The sequence below is a fragment of the Lichenostomus cassidix genome, chromosome Z, assembly GCF_008360975.1.
Source record: "Lichenostomus cassidix isolate B80296 chromosome Z, HeHo_3.0, whole genome shotgun sequence".
Lineage (NCBI taxonomy): Eukaryota > Metazoa > Chordata > Aves > Passeriformes > Meliphagidae > Lichenostomus > Lichenostomus cassidix.
Genome location: NC_139511.1, coordinates 14,591,796 through 14,598,264, shown reverse-complemented (window position 1 = coordinate 14,598,264; position 6,469 = coordinate 14,591,796). Strand labels below are relative to the sequence as shown.

Genomic DNA, 6,469 nt, shown 5'->3' with positions numbered 1-6,469 from the left:
AAAATAGTCTCAATACGAGAAGCTCAAACATAGTTTCTGAAATGTAAAGACTAGTTCTCCAAGATGTCAGATCCAAGACAATCTTCTGCACTGACAAAGAAGGGTATCTCACTTAAGTATTGCAGAAAACACTGAAGCAGGTTGTCCACAGAGGCTGTAAACATCCCATCCTGGGAAACATTTAAGGTTGGCCTGGATCTGAGCAACCTCATCAGTTTGAAGATATCCCTGCTCATTGCTGGGGGGCTTGGACTAGGTGGCTTTTACAGATTCCCTCCTATCCAAACTGTTCAAGTGAGGGCAAAACCACAAGGCTGCTGCTTTGGGTCAGCACAGAGAGAGCAACTGGGAGCGACCTGGATGAAAAATTTTTCTGCCACATAGACCTGTCCGTGGCTCTAGTTTGCTGGATTTCACCTTTAGTCAAGACTGGGATATAAGAGGGGACAAAACATTTCAGTTGCACACATGGTATGGGGCATTTCTCAGACGTCCTTGGGACAGGAACACCTCACAGCCATCCTGTGCAGACAGAGCCATGAGCACATGGGAACAACCTGCACAATGCAGGTTGTCAGCAGCCATCTAACCAAATCTGGAGAGCTTTCCATGGGAGGAAGACACTGTATCCTTGCTATCAACCTCAAGGGGCTTCGTGCTACGCAAGAGCAAAGGCGTTGGGACTGCTTGTGGGGGTCGGTGTTTTACTGTAGGCCAAAGCAACACAATTCTAACGCATTTCTGAAGATGCCCGAAACATTTAACATGAAGAATTTTATTGTCCTTTCTTTCTACAAACTCAAACGCGATCAAAGTGGAAAGCTGGGAGTGGAAACACGATCCTCCTAGTGAGATCTGCCAGCTCTCGAGCAACAGGCCCAGATCTAGATGCAGGTACTGCCTGCTCGCTTCCCTCCTGGCTTTACTCCAGCAGAGCTCCTGCAGAGCCGGTTCTGCGGGGAGCCCGCGGTGTGTGGGCAGCACCCTGCCCCGGGCAGCACCCTGCCCCTGCCCCTGCCCCGGGCAGCACCCCCCGCCCCGGGCAGCACCCCCTGCCCCTGCCCCTGCCCCGGGCAGCACCCCCCGCCCCGGGCAGCACCCCCTGCCCCGCCCCGGGCAGCACCCCCCGCCCCGGGCAGCACCCCCTGCCCCTGCCCCGCCCCGGGCAGCACCCCCTGCCCCTGCCCCGCCCCGGGCAGCACCCCCTGCCCCCGCCCCGCCCCGCGCTGCCCTCAGGCTCTGGGGCTCTGCCCAACGCCCCGCCCCGCCCCGCCCCGCCCCGCCCCGCGCGCTGCACTTCCGGGTTTCCCGCCGCGCCCCCGGGCGCTGACGTCACCGCGCGCGGACCCCGGAAGTGGGGCCGGCAGGGGGCGGGCGGAGCCGCGCGCGGCACTGGGCCCGGAGCGGCCGCGCGCTCCCTGTGACGGCGCTGCGCGCGCCCGCTCCGCCCGCGACGGCGCCAGGTACGTGCGGCGGCCCGGCCCGGCCCGGAGAGCGCCGCCGGCGGGGCGCGGGGAGCGGCGGCCGCGGGCCCTGAGGCAGGAGGGGGGCGGCCGGCCGGCCCCGCGCCACCCGCGGCGCCGCGGCGGGCGAGTCGGGGTGGCGGCGCCCGGGCGCCTCTCGCAGCCCTGCTCCGGGATGAAGACTCCGGGCCCGCGGGCCTCCCGTGTGCTTGCCGTCAGGCCCGCGGCGGCGGCGGGAGTGGACGGGGTGGCGGCGGCTGCCCGTGGCAGGGCCGCCGAGCTCTCCGCTGTGCCCCCGAGGGCTGCGGGCGCGGGTGTAGCAGCACCGGGTGCCCGTGTCGGTGCGGGCAGTGGGCACGGTGTCACGCCCAGCACCGGCCCCCGGCGCTGCCCTGCGCTGCGCTGCGCCTGCTGCTGCTCCACGTGTTGACACCTTCGCAACTGTGTCCCGATATCGCGGGTGTCACATGAACCAGAAACGGGATAGCAGCTGTAATGTTCAATTTTCTACGCAATCGAAGGCTTTTGTTTTTCGGAGTGTGTCCTCACAGTCATTGCTGCAGTTTTTGGTGCTGTCAGCTGCTTTTGCAAAACAAGACTTGTCAGTTTTCTCTGCTGCCTAATGCAAGCTTCCTGTGCAGTCGTAAATGACAAAAAGTCATTTGGGCGTGATTCTTCTGACTTGATAATGCAAGTGGGCTTGTTTGGTAATTTTCATTCCAAATCTTGCTCTTCTAATTAGATGGGATTGAAAACTTCTTTTTAGACTTAAGTTTCTTGTAGTTCTGGCAGCTTAGAAAGCTTCATGAAATATTTGCCATTTTTGAGTTATCCAAATGTAGAGAAATAATTTTCCCGTTTAAATTGTTGCTTTTACTTGATATTAGTTTGGCACTGAGAAAACCCAAAATTTGTAATTTTAAAACAGGAAATGTTGGGCATCTGCTTTCCAAAAACCACTCTCTTTGCTTTTTGAAGAACTGTTGCCTTCTTTTTTTTTTTTTTTTTTCCAAAGATAAATACTGAAGGTTGAGCATGAAGCACGTTCCTGTCAGATACATAACTGTGGTGTTACATGAGCCAAGCTGCTCAGAACCATGTAAGCCAACTTGTCAAGTCTTCACAAAATGCATCTTCCACTTCACATTATTTCTGCGTGAAGTTTTTGGCTGAAGTATTAAGTGTGAATGAGCAGGTCACAGATCTTGGTCAGGACATACCATTGTTGGCAGAAGTGTTATAAAAGCATCAGCAATTACAAAGCTAACTGGATACCTTTGATCTTACTGGAGCACTGATGTGGTGTCACTGAAGAGTAGGATGTTAATAATATTTGCCTTCAAAGTAGCATAAATACCAGTAATACAGCAAAAAGGTGGTGTCCTTTCAATATTTTCTTGGAATCCTTAATGAGGCTGTGGTGAAAGAGGCTGGCAGCATGTTTTGTTAAAAATGGCAAAGCAGCCTTATGATAGCATCTTGGTTAAAGAATGCCTGCAAGTTGTTAAAATTAGGTATGTTGTAATTATGTAAGGAAAAGTAAAAGAGCTCTTGTATAGGGGATACTAAAATCTTCAAAATTGAAGATACTCAGCAGCTTGGGGTGTGTCACAGAGTGCAATCAATGTGAAAATGCAGAAATCGTGTCTTTATATGCTCCTCTGGGTTTGGAATTGAGATCTGGTGTTCTGAGTGTTTCAGATACAATTTCACTTTCTTAAAAAAAAAAAAAAAAAGCTGCTTTGCTGATAGGAGTGTTGGTCTTCCCAGGGTAGGTCCAGCTAGAAGCCCCGGGTGAGGGCTGTTTTTGTTGAAGTTGCTGCCAGTACTTACTGCCTGCCTGTCAGCTGGAGGTCTGATGTGCCTGTCGCTGCTGGTGTTAGTCTAGGCACTCCCCAGCCCACCTCTTTCAGAACATGGTGGTTTAAGACAGATGTAATATTTATTGTGTTTAAGCTGACCTGACTCCTTTTGTCTGCAGCAGGTTAGCAGATGCAGGTGGGTGTAGGAATAAGATGAAAACTTCCAGCAGGCCAGCGGTACTGAGCAGCTGGAGGCAGGCAAGGGCATCATCATTTCAGACGCATAGCGCACGCTCAGACTGCTCCCTGCCTTAGTGAAGTACCTTTAATTATTGGAGTTTTCTCACCAGTGCCTGGATTTTGTCTGTCTTCTTCAGATGGCCTTTTCAGTGATTGTAGCCAATTATGACTATATTTAAATCTGTAAGTTGACTTGACCATGGTCTTTACTGAATTGGCTTTTATGTACTAGTTAGCAAATGTTTTGGAGAGCTTCTCCTTATAATTACTCAGTGGGGATTTATCTTTTAGAATCTCTTCTTTTAAGCTCACAACCTTATTTTTTTTTCCCTTGAGGACTCAACACTGACTCTGGAGGTTTTGCCCATTTCAGGCTCTATAGAAAAAGTTCTGAATACAGCTCCATTGCTGGTACTTTGAATTTGACCTGCTGTTCCTTTGGGGAACAATGTGCTGTCGTGACTGAGGAGTGTGTTAGACTTACAATAGATTACTGGAATTCTTTGTAGTAAAGCATATATACAAAGAATGAATAGATAGATTTTAAAATTTCTTTCCACATGCTTACTGAAACAAATTGGTTGACAATGGACATGAAAACATCCTCTTATGAAATTTAATACTGCTCTAAGAATTTGTTTGGTGCCTTAGAACATTTTTTGCTCTTTATAAGTATTGTACATATATCAGCCTGTAGATCAGTTTCTTAATTCCCAGTATACAGTTTAATGGGTTAAAATTTGTTATTTTTCATGATTATTTTTCCAGTGTTTTCTGTGCTGTGTGGACTTTGAGAACTTAATGTTTAACTACTCACAGAATTCCTTACACTGTTCTTGTAATATGACTGAGTTTTATTAGAAGGTGAAAAGATAATGTTCACTTTTATAGCACCCTTGCCCGTCTGCTCAACTCATCATCAGATACTTATTAGTACATTAGTTTTGATAATGATTTTTGGTTTAAGATTGACTGCTCCTATGAATTAGACTGGGACCAAAAGTTCTTTACCTCCAACCACAGACCCACTGTTAAAAAAAGTGCCCAGGGTGCAGTTTCACAGCCTGTTCACACTAGATCACTGCTGCTGGAAGGGGCAGCAATCCTCTCTGCTTCCTGCCCCATCTCTCCAGGCCATGCAGAAGATCAGCTGGCTGTGTAGTGAGCCAGGTAAGGAAGCTGATCCAGCTGATCCAGAACTAGAGATATGAAATGCTGCTTTCTTATTGCATCAGCGTGCTCGCTGGCATGTGTGCTATCATGAGTAGTAAGTAATAGGACACGGGGCAACAGCTTTAGGGTGAAAAAAAAAGGCAAGTTTAGATTGGATACTAGGAAGAATTTTTTTTACAATGGGGATGCTAAGACATGAGAGCAGGTTGTCCAGAGAAGCTGTGGGTGCCCCATCCATGGAAGTGGAAGGCCAAGCAGGTGTTTTGGGCAAACTGGTGTTGTGGAAGGTGATGCTGCCTATATGGGGCATTGTAGTAGATAAGTTACAAAGTCTCTTAAAACCCAAATGCTTCTATGGGTCTGTAAGAAATTATGTAGGACTGGAGTGGAGGAGTGGAGAGTCTAGAAAGAGAACAGCTGAAAGTGTATTATATGGACTTCAGCAGATCATGGATATGAACCTGAGTCAACTTGTACTTGAATTGACTCTCAACCAATGGTGAAAGCCTCTCAACCAGTTTTCTGAGCAATCTGTTCTGTGAGTTAACTGGTAATGATAACTGCTGATGAAGCTGGTGACCTGCTCTGTGGTCTAGTGAAGTCTTCATCTAACTGCTTTTATTCCCATTATATTTTACTGAATGGTATTGACTTCCATCTGGATGGAACCTCTCTGATACTGCAGTTTGTATTCTGTTGGGTGTGCATCCAGAGAGGAAAGATAAACCATGTAAGACTTTATCAGGCTAATTTTAGGTGTTTCTGCTACTGTAGTTTCTGTATTCTTCCAGGCTCCTGTTGGCCAGCAGAAATTAAGGAGACCAATCTCCTTGCTCAGCTGTGCTGTATAGACATTTGACAATTTACAGGTATTGATTTTTAATACTTGGGTGAAATAAATATTGTTTTAGCAACACAGTGTTTGCTGAATCAGTACATTTAGTATGGTGGTTAATTTAAGGAACTCTTGTGTCAGCAAACCCTTTATTCTGTGGTTTAACCCCAACTGGCAACTAAGTACCATACAGGTGGTTGGGTGTTCCCTTCTCCTTTCCCCCTGCCCCAGTGAAATGGAGAGTGAATTAGGAAAAAAATGTACAACTTGTGGGTTGAGATAAAAGCAGTGTAATAATTGAAAGAAAGTAAAATACAATACTAATAATCATAAGAGAGAGAGAGAAATAAAACTCAAGACAGACAAGTAATGCGCAGTACAATTGCTTGCCACCTGCTGACTAATACCTAGCCTATCCCTGAAGAGCCATCATCCCCCCCTTCTAGGTAGCTCCCACAGTTTATATATTGGACCTGATGTTTTGTGGTGTGGAATGTTGCTTTGGTAAGTTTGTGTCACTTGTCCTGGCCATGCTCCCTCTCAGCTTTTTGTTCAGCTTGTCAGTAGCAGAGCATGAGACGCAGAAAAGTCCTGGACTTAGGGTAAGCACTACTTAACAGTAGCCAAACCATCTGCGTGTTACCAACATTATTCTCATCCTGAATCCAAAACATAGCACTGTACCTCTCATCCTGACTCCAAAACACAGCTACATTAACTCTAACCCAGGCAAAACCAGGACACTGAGGCAGGCAAATGAAAATGTTTTCTTTCTTGCATGTCTAGAGAGATGATGATTAAATAAGAATTAGCTGTACACATTGTCAATTGTACTGCAAATTAGCAGTCCCAGTATTGATGGGAAGTAGGTCCATACCTGAAGCACCAGTAATGTTAGTGCTTATGTTCCTTGATGCTTATGCATTTAAAGACAGGCCCATCTTACTATATTATTC

General features: G+C 47.6%; 1 protein-coding gene across 7 annotated transcripts in view; it reads left to right on the top strand.

The window, feature by feature from the left end:
* The first annotated feature begins 1,343 nt into the window (after positions 1–1,343).
* The window catches only part of ARB2A (ARB2 cotranscriptional regulator A), a 257,519-nt gene continuing 252,393 nt past the window's right edge, over positions 1,344–6,469 (top strand). For 4 of the 7 annotated variants that reach the window (XM_085043339.1, XM_085043335.1, XM_085043334.1 and 1 more), the window contains exon 1: positions 1,344–1,463. The gene's annotated coding sequence lies outside the window, so the exon portion shown is untranslated. Of the gene's footprint in view, positions 1,464–2,540; positions 2,563–6,469 lie in introns of those variants that run through there. The other 3 variants (XM_085043331.1, XM_085043336.1, XM_085043332.1) reach the window with 2 other exon arrangements.